This window comes from Acanthaster planci, linkage group LG16 (assembly GCF_054643075.1).
Source record: "Acanthaster planci isolate LZ-2023a linkage group LG16, COTS_SCS, whole genome shotgun sequence".
Taxonomy (NCBI): domain Eukaryota; kingdom Metazoa; phylum Echinodermata; class Asteroidea; order Valvatida; family Acanthasteridae; genus Acanthaster; species Acanthaster planci.
In genome coordinates, this window is record NC_141792.1 from 8,652,591 (window position 1) to 8,669,160 (window position 16,570).

Sequence of the window (16,570 nt, forward strand, 5' to 3'; positions counted from 1 at the left end):
TGGTAAACTGGTAACCCTGATTGCCTTAACATTAACAATCACAGAACAGTGACCCCTCCATTAAAAAAAATCATTTTCAGTACAGGACTCCTCTTGATTCAATTTACTGAGAACTGTCCGATTCTGACCCAAATAATGACCCAGAAACTGAATTCTAGGATCATGTGACAAACTTCAACTGGCAGCAGCAGCAGTTGATTGGCTAGGGCCAGCGAGGTTAATGCTGCTGGCAACAAACAGTGCGTGCGTGCGCACGCGTGTAGGTGTGCAATTTTAGGGAAATTGCTGTTTGTCAGCCTTCATTGTAGTTGTCCCAGACCTTTTAAACTGCCTCACCGGAGACCACTCACATTTTGGCATTTCATGGTCCAATCACAGGTCAGTGGTGATCGAGGCAGAGTCATGTTGTAATTACAAATTTGTATTTGCAGTCTCCTACATTATAGTCATGATGGATTGCATTGGAAATCATGAGGATTCTTACTGTAAGGAATTTTGAGACAAATTATCATGCCAACTAGATTTTACTTGCATTTTCAACAAAAGACAGCAGAATTGTCAGTTCAAGGAGAAAAATGCAGTTCCCTTGAAAGTCATTTCGATAAGTTATGCCAGGGAATAAGGAAACCTGATCAGTCAGTTTAGGGAGTATTGAGCATAATCTCCCATGGGCATAAAAATACATGTTTAGCATGGTTTTAATGTTCACTTGGCAAGGCAGCTGACCCAGGAAAAGTAGGGTAGGTAATTCATAGCAAAGTGAAGGATTAAGGTGTCCTTTGTTGCCTCAAGCGTCATTTCAATTACCCTCTTCAACTGTTGTAGAGCAGATGCCCTGTGTGAATTTGAAAATTTTTTGAAAGGCGATTTCAAAATGCATCTAAGGATGGATACAGAACCTTTTGTTTTGGGGGAAAAACCTTTTTTGGGGGTGGGGGGTCAAAATTTGGAATCGGAGAAGTGGAATTTTTTTGTCATGTAAGCTATGGTGGCCTTTCTGAGGGATGAGGCTATATTTTGGGGCTATGTACATGGACGCCTTTGGAAGGAAGACGGATAACATGAACAAAACTTCACTTTTTGTCACTATTTAATCGAAAAAAATGGGCTGTTTTGTGTGGGTGTGTGTGTTTATAGGGGGGGACATGGTCTTTGTTGCCCACTCCCCCCCCACTGGATCCACCCCAGAGAACATCTTTCCGTTTGTACTTTCAACCATTTGGGAGGGGGGGTGAAGGGTGTGCAATTTCTTGTGCGTGGTATTCCAATTCTGCAAAAAGCATTTTGAGAGGATATTTTTCATCCATCTCAAAAGTTGTGATGGAGAGCTGTTAAAAATGAGGCTTTTTGAACCCCCCATTGTCAGTTGCATTAAGCGGTAATGTGTCTCACGCACATCCTGATTCAAAGCAGTTCTGACTTATGAGCACGCTGAAAGCCGTCCATTTGTGATAATTACCAGACTCCCTCTTTTTTTCTCCCCCAAAGTGGATGTGCTGCGTCTGTGTCATCATCTGCCATCAATGACAATGATACCGTGGCAGGATAACAAGATAGGAGACAGTGAACCTTGACAGCAGTGGAACTGAAGAAGGTAAAAAAAACAACAGAGGCAGAAACAGGAAAAAAAGATTACAAAAATTGAAGTATAAAGTGGGCATAATGTGTAGTACAAGCTATCACAGTCAAGAGCATAAATTTCTGCTTGACTCAAAGTGCAAGGGCATCCTCTCTAGTAATTTCCATGAACATAAAAAAGCTTTGTCATTTAGACAGTTACTAAGTCTAACCAATTCTGACCTTAAAGTCGGTGCCGGGTGTTCAATTGTGTTCATTTGAATAGAGGGGCACACATTTGCATCCTGCCTTTGCTAGCCCATTTCTGACCGAATGCACTCTTTATATTATGCTTGGAAAAAAGGGCCATAAATGCTACAACAATGGGAGTGGGTGAACAAGAGTTGGTTGTCCAACACAGCTGAGGAATTCCAGAAATTGAACAGTCACTCTTGTGTGGTCTAAAGATCAGGGATTCAAACTTACACATCAGCTTCATGCTCATCTTTTCCTGTGAACTGGTAGCTGCAATATCCGGAACTCTTCTCAACCCTATCCCTAAATCCCTTTAAAAAAAAAAGGAATGAGAAACAAATTTCTTTAAATGCAAAAATGAGGCAAGGATAAGCAGACAATAATTTTGGACCAAAACTTGGACGAGACTGTACATTTTTGAGGAACTGAAACTTGAAATATTTCTTAAGATTCTTTTTTTCAATTTGAGGTCCTTTTATTGGAAAATTTGAGTTACCAACAAGTGTGCATTACATAAAAGTTCCAAAGGTCATTCTGCACAGTAGTTCCTGTACGTGTAATGGTAAATGAGGCTGGACTCATTTCAGCAAATCTGTATTATCAAAAGGAGTAATTTATGTGCAGGTTTTCAATGTTTACATGTACGTGATATTGTTGACTCTATCATCTGACTGCCACTTTACCTTCTGAAACTACTGAGGGTGTTGCCTCCGTCAGTGTCCGCACCTTCCTTTTCTTTTCAGTGTGGGTCAAGAGCTTTGGCTCTCCTTGCCTGAGTTACGCATCATTAGTTCACTGAGACAGTGGCTTTGTCAGCTTCAACAGGGTGGCATTGCCCTTCCTAGTTAATTCTTTGACCAGTCGATGACCAACCATTTTAAGGGCAAAGGTTGGCTGGTTTTATTGTATGTTCTTGGTTGAACCTAAATAATTATAATAATTTCTTGGTATAAGGACAGATAAGTTTAATTTTGATTTGTCGTCAGCATCCATATATTGGTGCAGTATCATTCGTTATTATTTATCAAAAACTTCTTTTCAAAATAAAAAACACGAATTTTAAATCCAGCAAATGTTGTAGCAGAATTCCAATTGTTGAGTTTTTCATTGTAAAAGAAAGTTGGAATCTCAGTACTTTGGATGACAGATGTACTCTAGCCTGGTTAAGAGGTTGCTCATGGTCACCAAGATTCAAGCCTGGTGATTTAATTTCTGGGAATTCTCCCAAATGTCCACCTAGAAATGTTCCCAGGTCAGTACTAAATTGATGGCTGAAAGAGGGGGATGTATACTTCGTCATTCAACTTGGAGCCTCCACACTACATTGAAAGCAAAGTGTGGAAGGTTTGCAGCATCACCACAGTTTTCTGGTTTGAGTCATGTGGTCCGACCAGTGTCCCCTGTTTTCATTTTAAGTAACAGCCAATGTTTTAGCAGAATGTGCATTTTTTAAGTATATGTACATGTACCGCTATTTTATGCAGAGCTAGCAAAGTTTTCTTCTTGTCAATTGGACATAGCTAAAGTTAGTCTTAACATTTAATGGTACCAGTAACTTCAAGGCTGCCATCATGAAATAAGATTTGAGGGTGAGAATAGACATTATACATGTAGCAATGACTCTTAGACACAGACTTTTGCCCCACCGAGACAAGTGTGTACTGGTACATGTATTTGCCTGCAGTGGAGATTCTTATTTCATAGTTTAAAAGAAGTATGCAATGGACATTCAGCTCAACTACTATGTTTTGCAACAATACAAACATAATCTAAATACTTCTCTTCATTAAAAGTGACAAGAGGGTGGTGGTAAATATCCTCATCAGTACACTGTGGAGGGCTCAATTTTCCTTTTGTCAAAGATGGCACTGCTTGTCAAAAGAGCATAAGAAAAAGTTAAAAAAAAGGTCCTTCACAATTGCCCCCAATAAAGTTTGAAGAAACATTGGCCATTACTATTGTCTAAACAAGATACTTCACACAATAAATAAGTAAAAACAGAAATGTTCTTCGAGACAATGTAGAAAAGTGTGATAATAGTTGTACAATGAGTTATGGAGATCAAAATACTTCTTTTCTGCCGTGGATGACACCAAACTTAAGCTCATGTACATGGAAATTTTCATTAACATGAAAAACAAAATGTTGAGGGTTCTCCTTTCTGTTGTCACAAAGAAAGTGGAAGGTCATACTATATACTGGAATATTATATAGTATATATATAGTATAGTATATTCTATACTGAAAGGCATTGCAAGACAGCTTTTCTACATGAATTCAAATCATACAAATCTCTTTTCATGTTTCCTTAACTTTTTTGAAGGCCTCAATTGACAATTGTCAATCAGGGCCCCTCAGTGAATTACGGGCCCTATGGCCCTCTTTTGCTCTGTGTCCCTGGTTGAATGCAACCAAAAAACTGACACAAAACATGCATGACGTTAAACGGCAACCGACATAAAAATGTATCAGATCTTTTTAGTTTTTATGAGAAATCCCACATTAGCGTGAGAGTGTGAGACCTACATTGGACCTGAGTAGTGATTCTCACCATCACCGTGTGCGAGAGTTGACTGTTTTGCTTTTTTTTTTTTAAACAGGCTTTTTTTTGGTTGGTTGGGTTTATTACTAGCATATCTTGTCTGATGTTGCAAGGTAGTACTGGCATGTACATGTATGCACTTGTGGAAATTAACCATGCCTGCATATTACAAGCATGTGTGTGCTTGAGCAAACCTCATCAATTATATACTGCCTCCCCCCCCCCAACAATGAATCACACCAGGAGGACAACTAGCCCTCAATTTGTTCTTGTAATTCTTTCGGCCATGTATTAATTCTCTTCACCATACATTGCACCATCCATGTTCTGATCATGTACACCATAGTGCTTCAGGACAACACATTTTTTTTCCAACATGATTATTAAACAGAGGCACATGGTCCCTCAATTACCATGTTTCCCCTCCTGCCTTCACAATGGATCAGTCCTTGGTAAAAAGTGTAAGTCACCATGTGTGTACTAAATGCCCACAGACTGTGACAGCCCTGCACGTTGATCATTATGCTGTTGTCCACAGTGGTAGGGGCTCCATAGCACCAGTATTGTCATCATTGTGAAGCTGTAAAAGAGTGGAATTACCAGTCAACCACCTCACAAACCAGCACTGAGAAGTGCCAGTTGAGGGTGTGTGGATCACATTCCATCTTGAATATTTACAGTTGTGGGGGGCATTTAGTGTGACCATCTAATGTTGGATGCAGTGATGGTTCCAGTTTAACCAAATACACCTTCACCTTGGCCACTCATCTGCAAGATCCTGGTGTCTGTCTCAGAAGTGAACTGAGGATTTCTTATAACTCATCACCTCTGATTGCCTTGAGACAAGTGATACCTCTTCACATCACAGTGCTTCAAATATCATCGGAACTGCACCAATAAATCCAGGATTGGTTTTTTTTATTTTTGGCTATCATTAGAACCAACGATAAAAAGTGAGCTTTTCACTCCAAGAATCCATCTCCACATCAAGGCAGACTTGGTGTTGGGTAAGTTTCACCCAATTTTTCTGCTTGGTTCAAGAATTTAAAAACACACGCATGACAAGACTAGAAATATTTTAAGGAACATCTGAATCAACAGCATGGAACATTTACAAAAAGAGTATTGAGACTTTGTAAAACTTTGAAAAATTATACATTTGATATGTACTGCATTTAAAGAGATGGATGAACATACATATAGGCCTGTGTCTACAGAAAATATGAGCTTCGAGGTTGAATATAAAAAAATGAAAGTTTGCTTACTTTAAACAAATCTGCCTGAAGTTTACTTTGTAAGAAAAAGATGTATTTTTGAATTGTGCAGATTACAGTTATTCTTTTCATGCACAGCTTACTCAAGGAAATAAGAAAATTTGCTCAGCTTTCATGAAGGCTCTTCACTTCAAGATCACCAGTATGTGTCATACATGGAGACAAAATATAAGAAATTCCTAAAGGAATATACATGTACCTGTATATGAAACTCCTGGTTCCAATATTGGAAAAGACATCCAGTTTAATATCTGTACCTCCTCCCACATAATGTCTGGAAAACACACAGTACAGCTCTAAGGTTCGAGACGTGGGTAGATTCACCAATGTCACCAACCTGAAAGAGTTGGGTTTTCGAAGCAACATCTAACTCTATGAAATATCCCCATCCCACCTCCACCTCCTCCTCCCGAAATGAAATATTCTGAACAAGTGTTGCTCAGATGCTCCGCAGTACACATCTGCAACTGCATTGTTTACACAGGTCACTGTAAATGTTGTTGAGGTTTCAGCTTTCCCATGCAGGGGGACTTGCTTCCTGGCCCCCAGGAAAGATGCTGACTGTGTTACCATAGCAATGACCCTGTAAAAAGTAGTTAGTGAGGTTGTGAAAGGTCATCTTTAAGCATTTGATGTGAAAAGGTTTTGAGAAGTGGCTGATCAAGTTGTTCTTTTTCTTTGGGTGGGGGTCTCAAAAGGTTTTGTGGCAGTAAGGAGAAGGTTCATTCAACTTTATCAACCTACATTTTACTTCTGATGCTTACACCTGCAAAATTCCACTTAATAAGCTTTAACATACATAACTGGAATAAATATATGTAATTTGGAGTAGACCCTAAATGTTCACTGCATATTGCAGGTTCATAGCTTAGTGTGACCCCAAGCAAAAAGTTGCCAAGTATTTGTGTGTGCTTGTGTGAATGGAATATGAAATACAGGCCTATTTGTTATTCAAGCATTATGTTACGAATTCCGGTGGACGGACACATACTGTACGTGTACATGTAGACAAGATTTATTTGATCTTTTTTTATCATGGAAATAACATGTTTCCTTTTTTTCAACCGTGATAGTACATGTAGTGAAAGAGCACTTACATGTACAGTATGTATTAGTTCCTTGTGTGGATCCAGAATTTATGCCTTGCTGATAATGCTTACAGGTACAATTGCACAAGTTTTTAAAGCAGTCCCACTGTTAGTACTCTGTGGTCGATTCTCACCTTTTTCTAGTGGTCTCAACCATTAAGTTCCAGTGGCTCAAGTCTTTTACACTCATGAAGCAGTTCACACACTCATGCATACCTGAGTCTTTCTGCCGTTCTCACATTCAGGCATCAATCCACAGTTTCAAAACCTAAAGTGTACTGAAATTTTCCTGTGCTTGTGCAAATGTATGTATACATGAACTGTAGCACAAGGTTTAAGGCCAATGGTGGGTGCACTACCCCCCAAAAAAGTACAGTCCAGTGACCTGTGAAAATTCTTGTGGGGAAAGCAATTCAGATTCACTACATGTATATAAGAGAAGAAAACAAATCTCCAGTCTCTATCAAAAGACTGGCTGGGTGATATGATTTATTAGAGAGGTGCTTTGAGAGGTCGCTCAGAGGTGAAAGCTGGAAATAAATTGATCCAGGGGGCTGGGCCTCATGCTGCACATGGATGATTCCTCCCCAGTGTCTGAGATCTTTTGCTGAGCAGAGTTCGAGGCAGGTTTGGTTTATAGTTTGGTAAGGCCTTATTGGAGAGGTGGGTGGTAACTTATGGTGACATTCCAAGTCAGTTCTTTAAAGTTATCAGTATTAGAGGAGTGGATAAAATTTTAGAAATGCTGAATGAAATTTTTAACTTTATGGGGTTCGAAGTTCTGCAGTGCAGTCAAACATAGTTTACGGAGTCAGTGATATCAGTTTAATGACGGGCCTGTGCAGTCTGGGTTGTGAAGTTCTCAATTGTGCATTTCAGATGCTAGTACCAAGTGTATTCCGATATGGATTAAAACAATTCAGTCTGGGGAAGGTAGTGAGATACTGAGCTTTCAAGCTTTTCGTGTTGAAGGTGGCAAGTTAGGTGTAGAGGTTTGCGGTAGCACCATGCAAGGATATCTCTTTCTGAACACGTGTGGTTCTGAAAGGAATGGGAGGGGGTACTCAATGTTTTGGACAGTATGCTCTGTCCATTATTAGGAGACTGCAGAGGTTGCAACGATGAAGCTGCTGAATTTACGTAAGCATGGGGATATTCTTGCATGGTGCTACCACAAACATCTGTACCTAATGAGATGCCTTTTGAAAAATTGCACCTACAATCAGGTTGAACAAAATTGGATTCAAACTCAGGGTCTTTGTGCTGAAGGCTAAGTAGTCACATATATTTATGTCAAACAAGATCTTTCAATCGTTTGGCAGAACTATAAGTATGAATGTCCACAAATGCTGATGACAACAAGTCATTGACCCTCTCCCCATAATGCAGGGTCTGTGTTCCCATTTCATGACCTGCCCTTTTCCCACAAAAGAACACCCCAGTTTCCCCATTTCCGAGGTAGTAACTCCACTGAACAAAACAAGAAAAACTTGGCCACCTCAATGACTGTGCAAACATTGTATTGGAGCCAGATTTTTTAAGGGGGGATGAAACATAAACAGCACTTTGGGAATGGTTCACTGTTGACATTTCAATTCACTGACCAGAATCAAACAGTAATACAGTAGACCCCATTGTGCAGCTTAAGCCTTTTGCTGTAAAAGGGCTAATGGTGACCCGGATTTCAAGCCAATTTGTGAGGTTAATTCTTGTGAAATAAGCTCTTGCAAATGAACAAGAGGAGACATGGTTAACGTTTGCGGGTCCTGATGTAAAGGAGACAAACAGTTTTCGTAAATTCTTGGGTCTTGGTACCATACGGCCACGGGCTTGGTTTTACTTATATTAAAATTCTCTAATTTTACTGATCCTACTGAAAAAGATGGTTTTACCGGTGTTGTCCTTGATCTTGGAGCATCTTGAAGCTTGGACCACTGCACAAAAGATGGACTAGATCCTTATAAACTTAGGAATGGAACACCAGTGTATTTGTGTACATTGGCACATACATACGCAAAATACTAACACTTGAAATGCTCCCTCAAGATTAATTACACTGCTAATTCCCTCAGAAAATACACCTGGTTTTGCTTTTGGTTATTTGGACAACTTGTATTACCCTCCCTTCACAGCAAGTGTCCTGCTCATTCAGGTTTGGCTTGGGTTGTTAAATGTTAATACTGTATTAAACAGGCACCTGGTACTGTTCTTTAATTTTTAAATTTCTTTAAAGCACCCTAACTGAGGGTTCAAAGCTTCCAATCCCCCTCTTGTAGATCAGCTGGTGCTGGGGGGGGGGTTCTTGTGCAACACTTTGACTACATGTATGTGTATTAATTAGTTTTGACTTTTAGAGATATTGCTCATTAGTAACTTATCATTATTTCCTGTGAAGATCAGTTTGTGCAAAGAAGTTATTCGTCATCCACCTGTTCCAATACTTAAATGGAAAATTCAAGGACTGCTCCCAGCAGGTGCTGTCAGGGTAAGACCTGCCATATTTCTAGATTATAGGTTGCAGATGCTATGTGTAATCATCAGCATTCACAGAACTGTTCTTGGCCTTTTTGACAGGTTGGCTGTGGTCATGTACCACTCTTTGAAACCATCAGGTGGAAATGCAGTGTGAAAGGGTGCAAATGTCAGCGTACATGTAATTACCATTACATTTAGGTACAGTACAGTGTGATCGTGTTAATTGGTTCATTGATATAAATGTACAAACAGCTAAGCAGTGATGCTGTTAGTTTTGTACTTTAGTGTCAAAGGAAGTATAATAAGTAGCTCTAAGCTTTCAGATTAATAATTTCATCTCAAGTGGCATTCCCATTTTCTTGACAAAGTACCTGTTCTTATAATCTTCAAACCACCAATCCACCTTGATAAAAATGTGCAATAACTACCGTTTTCTTCTTCTTTAAGCGTTGTGTAACTGAACCCTGCAGTTTCTTCCAAGTCTTGTATATCATGTTCAGAGCAGGTGAGGATTATCAGATCAAGACCCTGGACATCATCATGGTCTTGTCTCCCATCTGCTCCCACTGAGAAGTTTCCAGGGTAAATGTGGCTTGTGCAAACTTGTCACGCTCTCCGGCAAGGCAATTTAGTTCGGCCAGATCAGACTCTCCTGGTTGTCATTCCGAAGTTTGTATCCAGAGGCGAGGCGGCACGATCAAGTCATGCAGTATATTCAGGCATGCAATTTGGTCATTGGGCAGACCGGCAGATGGCTACGAATGCATCAATTATTGCTGATTTGTCTGATTGCTTTGTTTTTATGTGGTTTCCTCCTTTTTAGTGGATTTCTGAAGGGCTTGGAAAACAAACAAGGACTCATTGAGATTGGATTATCCTGTATCAGGAAGAGACCAGCACATGTTTGAAAGATTAGTCCTGGCTTTTAAAAGTCGGTAGAGGAGAAAATTACAGTGTACATTGGATAACAACACGAATGAGACTTTTTGTGTCTCTGGTTCTAGACAGGCACATGACAAAGCGGTGGTGCACAAGCTATTCAGCAGTAAAAGTCTTAATACGACATGGTTTATTGTGTGCGTGACAAACATTGAGTGAAGAAACATCTTTCATGGCTAATCATTGCTCCAGTAGTTTTTTACAAGTTTCGTAAATTTCTTAAATAAATCATCAGGACAATGCAACAAAACATACATGTACATGTAGCTTTATATCCATTCGTTCATTTAAACGTCTTATAGATGCCTGTTCATGCCAGCATGAAATTAATAATGAGGTCGTACTATCTAACTTTTGCTTTAGAATTTCCATTATATTTAGCAAGGACATTTATAACCATTTAACTTGTAAACAATTCATTTTAATCTTCCAGGTTTAATTGGCTTTGTTTTTCGCACAAGTGTTACGTACCTTTACTTCCAAACTAGAACGTTTGATAGGATTTCTTCAATTATAAAGTTAACAACCAAGAAGTCCCTCACTTGGCATAGTTATACCAGGAACATTTCTGAATTTGCCAGCCTTTGTTCAAGGAACTTGTGGTGCATTTGTCTGTCCTGCATGGTAATAGTTGGCTGCGTAGGGAGAACCTGTGGCCTAGGGTCTGCCCTCCTTGATCCTTGCAAAACTTTCCAAAATCTCCTGACAGATTTTGAAAGAAATGGAGGGAATTAAGTTTAAAATGTATTGAGTGGCCCATCGTGTCAGTGGACAAAATTTCAGAGAAGGCACTGAGAATGGAATGCATGAGGATGAAGCAATGGTTTGAGTTGAGAAGAGATTTAAAGGTGAAGACCTGCTCAGGTGGGGGGCTTGATTGATTGCAGGCTTTGGTAGGTATGAATAATTACTAATTCATGAGTTCCATGAATCATCTCTCTGTGTGGCCTATATGCTCACCTCCATAGATTGATTTTTTCTGTTTTTGTTGTACTTTTTCATGAATGTTATTTTAATCTCATGAGTGCGAAGCACAAAAGTGCAATAAACCCATAACTGTAAATTAAGTATGTGTGTGATAAGTTTAATAATTCATGTGCAAACTGCACTAGGCTTATAATCAAGAAGAGTCAGGTTAGGGCAGTGTTACCAGTGGCGTATGGGGGGGGGGCAACTTGCTCCCCCGACAGAATTTTGTTTCTGAATTCATAGGTGAGTAGGAAAGTAATATGTAAATTTATTAACACAAAACCATGAGAAACCAATACCAGCAAATAAAAGCAAGGATGTTGTAATCGTGAGTGAGGCATTTGATTTTTTCCTCCAATATGTTGAATGAGCCCAAACTGCATTCGGTTTTGAATTTGCCTCCCCCGACACCAAAAGCTGGATATGCGGCTGAGTCCTACTTTGCTTATCTACCTTCTTTGTGACCCTCAATTTGAATCCCTAATCAGTCTTGGATTCTGTGGGGGGGGTCCCTACAGTACCATTCAGAGTTTTGCCTTGCTCCTCAAAAACTGACAGTGTCTTAGATCCCCATCTTTTCTTTTCAGGATACCGTAGACCTCTTGGCTATCGTAACTACGCACTTCTACAGCACTCACATTTCAGTACCTCAAGAAAATTAAAGGAAATACATGTACTGTACATTAATAAATTGGTGATTATTTTTGTCCAGCTTTGACCATAAATCAGAGACCCACTTGTTCCACTATATTCAAGTGTATATATAGTGAGTTATAGGGGAATATTTAATTTCCCATTTGCTTAAAGATAAATGAGCATAAGAAATACAAAGCTGATCCTAACTTTAATTGCTGTTGCTGGATGAAATCAGAGCACTCTAAATGTGGTGAGTCACCCTCACCTAATGACCAGCAGAGCTGGGGCCAAATGTTACATTTATTTCATAAGTGTGGTCATACGGTAGGTAGGAAAACTTGAAGTACCCATGCTGCAAATCTATTAATCTTGCAAGGCAAGATATATGTACTGTCAATTAACTGTTACGTTATTTTTTTTTTTTCATTTTCATGCCAATATAGACAGAAACCTGGTTGAGATTTAACCATACATATACACCCCAGTCCTCTGTGGGCAAGTGGGGGGGAGGCTGAGTTTTTTTGTGGGGGTTCAGTTTCAACCCGCCTCCAACGACAAATCCCCTGCAGGGTACGCCACTGCTTGTTATACATCATACAGTTGCATTATGTATGTGGGCTTAATTAATGGCTTAGTCAGAATCTACGTGTCATCCACTGCAGGCATGATTTGGCTTGGAGGAGTTTAGGAGTCCTTGAGTTGTATAGCAGAAACTACATGTACTGTCAGGCATGTGCATGTATTCCCAGCTTAATTCTGCTTGTCTTGCCCCTACCATGCAAGGAGAGTGGGCTGCAATTAGCTTATTGAGCAACAATTGTGCCCAGCTCACAAGTAAGAATTGAACCCACATCTTTCTTTTCATGCAAGGATAGCACTAGATGAGGGTACCGGTACATGTATAACTCCATCCAGACTAGAGTATACATTTATAAACATTAAATTTACCTTAAAGGATTTCTTGATAAAAATGGCTTGAGACTTGTTATTGGATCGTTGATATATATGTACATGTAGAAAATAAAGCATGGAATTGTACAGACTAAAAGTAAGTAGCAACATGTGTAGCACGGTGGTTATAAAGAGATGCAAAATACGGACATGCCAACATTTTTTTTCAGAGATACATAGGAAATAAGGATGCATTTCAAACCACTATAAATAGCAGCACGTAACAGTGAAGTCATGCTCTGTCTGTAAGTCCATTATCCCTTGCCCTCCACCGTGACGAAGTGATAAAAGTCAACAATGGGACACTGAATGCAAGGCAGGATGATAAAGTGAGGAGATCCTAAGAACTTCCATTCTTTGGACAGGAGCAGGGTTAATTAGAGCAGGTTACTAACCTAAATGCATGGAGCCTTAGGTTAAAAGCAATTATCACAGGAAATTCCTTTAAGATATTTACTTCAGTGCATGTATATTGCTGCTTATAAGGGAAATGATAGCCCAGTATTAACAGAATGACTCGGCATCTTTGGACAGGCGCGGCACAGGTCCCTGATTTGGGAGGGGACTGAGCTGTGCTGAGAATGCAGTATAAATGAGCTTTGTGAAGACAGAATCATGAGACAGTGAACATATTTAGTAGCAGTGAGTACTTTTCGAAGTGAGACTGTCTCTTTTTTTGGGGAGGGGGCCAGGTACGGGTAGTTGGTTACATGCACCTTGTTTGTCATTGCTCCTGCTCAGTGTGAGTGACAGGAATCCAAATGCTTCAACGTAACATGTGCACACTTCGGAATTGTGTTGTAGGGTCCAACCAATGAAACTATCTTGTAGCTGTTTGTGCAACTCCTCTTCTACACGTGAGCATAAAAACTGTAATATTTTCCATTCCCTTTGGGTTAGGCTTATCGAGAAGTCCTTTTTTCAAACTTTAGAATTTTTTTTATTACCGAAAATAGAGGCACTGCTGCTGTGACGTCAGTCAGTGAAGACACTGTTCATAAGTTTTTCTATTTATATTGTGAAACCCAAACATTTGTGGGAGGGTCGTTTTTATTCACTGCTTTGAATCACTTTCAACAAATCACCAAATAAAAGGAACATTAAGCCAGCAAGATATAAAAAAATTCAGCATTTTTTTTAACATTGATGTGCCAACCTGGGGACCTACTGGGATGACTTCATTTGCTTAAAATCAAAAAGGCACCATACAACCCTTTCAAATAGCAAAACAAAAATGGAAACAAGGTACAGACACAATGATTCATCGTTTTTAGGGTCGTACTGAAAAAGTGCATCACATTGACCCTTGGAGTTAAAAAACTATTCAAAGCTATCCTTCAAAATTGTCCAGCAAGTCCCTGTCACTATTATTAGGCAGTTCCAAACGGTATCCTAGAGCAGTGGGGATGATTTCATGTCTGGTCCAGCATGTCTCAAACTGAATTAATGCATGGCCCAAGACCAAGACCTTGGCACAATTGATGCAGTTTTTAACATCAAAGACACACTTGCCAAAAACCTTAATCCTCCAAACCTGCTGGGACGATTGTGGAGGTTTGGAGGGTTTGTGAAGGTTACGGTTAAAATGGAATGAAGATCTAATGGATGTGTGATTACTTGGCTTCAACTCAACATACCATCAAAGCCGAAAGATTCATGTAGTAGACAAACTCTTCACTTGTTATGCTGTGTACCCAATTGTCTCTTGAAGAAAATCCTACCGTATGCCTGATTGGTCCGACATTTTGAACTCATTACTGACATACTCTGAGACTTAGCATTTTGTGTTTTATACAAGACAAGGGGTTTTAGGGGATTGCATTTTTAACATTTCTATTTACTTATTTCTTTTGCTGCATATATTTCCATTTTGTGTTTGATAAATTCTCTATCTCCTGCTCGTGAATTGGTCAGAGGCTTCTTTACTATAGCAATTGACTGCTGGAATAATTAAATTTCGCCGAAAATATTTATAACTTAACAGTTCGAATTTGTGAACCTAAAGTGCTCAGTCAATTTTCTTCCACCCTGTTCTTTAGATTAAAATGCCAGTTTCCACAGCACTGGTGATATTGAGGTATCTTAGGATTGTCGACCTTGGCCATTTTTTTGGGTTGTTATTTGGGTGTCATTGCTTTGGCATGAGTAATTTCTGGAGGCTTTCTGCATACATGGGTATAGATTTTCATGCACAATAGTCAGTTGATCCTTTTGGACTGTTTGTGTTGTGCAGAGATTAGAAGGCAAACTAAACTTTAAGATATGACACAGATGACTCTCTGTTATTGTGGGTTACGATTTGCAGGAATTTAGGTTGAGGAGATTATACCAGAGGGCTTTTAAGTTCAAATTCCTGTACGTGCGTCAGGGAGTTCTGCAATTGTCGAGTTACAATGGTTAACATTTTTTAAGCTGGGTTTTGATGGCCTGCCATTTTCGTATTGACGAATGATTTTTTCCCTTTGAAAAAAAAATGCAAGCATTATGGGGAAGTTCAAATTTCCTTTCACGTGAGTTAGTGGGAAGTTTGGAAAAAAAACTGTTGTTTTCGGTCCCATTTTTAGTCTATTTTTTGCACATTTTCTAGTTTGTAATAACAACAGCAAAGCCAGAACACCAAATTACATGTATGTTTCTGCATGGCATCAAGATCAAACCAAATATCTCATTACAGAAGTAATGAGAAGTCGAAAGTATTTTTTTCATTCTTTGTACATCATGTTTAGTTTTGGGAATCTGCAATGGAATTAATGTGCTAAATCAGTTTTTTTAACTAACCGTGTACACCTAACCACATGTACCTTTATGTTACATGTTGCTCATTTATGTTCTGTGCAGTGATTCTGTGAGAAGTGTTGGCTTACATGTATACATACATGTGGGTCTACATTGTACTTGACTGTGCAAGTGTCAGTAAATATTTGAGCTACGCATAGAGGTAAAATTGGTACACATACACTGTACATTGTGCAGTGCCATGTGCATTGGAGTTGTCAACTTGGGGTTAAGTTGGTAGGTACAGTGATTGAACAAAAGCTCTGTTCATCAAAGCAACAACCAAAAAAGATAAAACTCATTCTAAGCTTGGTTTATATTTTAATAAATGATCTTATAACAGGGCCTGGCATATGTGGGAAGAATGTCTACAGTGTAACTTGCCACCAGTCTTGCTGCATGTAACTTCTTGAGTACCACTGACAAGGCTGTCATTTGTCTCTTGGCAAGCCTGCACACCTCAAGCACCCTGCACACCACTGAATTTCCTCTCTTGCACAGTAGCTGATCTTCGTGGGTGACATTGTTGTGGCCTACCAGAGGCCTATTAGATTGGCAGAGGTGACATTCTGTCTCATGATCTCTGCCCTGTGGTGCACACATAACACAAACATACATCCTGTGGGTATAGTGTAGCTGCAGATAGAGCAAGGGAATCCTGACTTGAATTTTGCATGCGAAACCAAGAAGGTGGAATAGGAGGTAGAAGTGCTCTATGTGCCGAAATTGTCTGCACAACATGCACTGTCCCGATCTACCAGGTACACTGTACATGTAGCTTTCCTATCTAATATTGTTTAGATATTGTCAGCAATCCCTAGGAGCTTGAATATGATGCTGGCAGTGGACGAAACTGTGAGATATGGATGTACTTACATTGTAATTGTTGACTTGTTTTTGACTACCTGCGTATACATACATGTACATGTACATGTATGCTGGACGCTGGACATCCTTTACACAAGTCTGTATCCTTTTATAACTGTGGAAAGTTGGGATTAGTTAATGCTGTCCAAGGATGCACCTAAGCCTACGTGTACTCCTGTACACGCAGGAAAATTAAGACTGCAGGAATGGGGTTGGTCGCTGAACTTGCTGTGGGCTTTAAG

General features: G+C 39.5%; 1 protein-coding gene and 1 long non-coding RNA gene across 5 annotated transcripts in view; one reads left to right on the forward strand and one right to left on the reverse strand.

Moving 5' to 3' along the window:
- Positions 1-484: 484 nt before the first annotated feature.
- Positions 485-7,115, reverse strand: LOC147796466 (uncharacterized). 4 transcript variants are annotated; one of them, XR_015428006.1, is made up of 4 exons: positions 6,851-7,115; positions 2,044-2,123; positions 1,460-1,585; positions 485-835 (listed from the first exon to the last, which is right to left on the reverse strand). It is a non-coding gene; the product is annotated as an uncharacterized LOC147796466 (long non-coding RNA). The 4 variants fall into 4 exon arrangements; XR_015428005.1 differs by lacking the exon at positions 485-835 and having other exon boundaries at positions 1,374-1,585; XR_015428008.1 differs by lacking the exons at positions 485-835; positions 6,851-7,115 and adding an exon at positions 2,496-2,595 and having other exon boundaries at positions 1,374-1,585.
- The window catches only part of LOC110989296 (uncharacterized), a 77,904-nt gene continuing 66,192 nt past the window's right edge, over positions 4,859-16,570 (forward strand). Inside the window, exon 1 of the mRNA XM_022253582.2 lies at positions 4,859-5,361. The gene's annotated coding sequence lies outside the window, so the exon portion shown is untranslated. The remainder of the gene's footprint in view (positions 5,362-16,570) is intronic.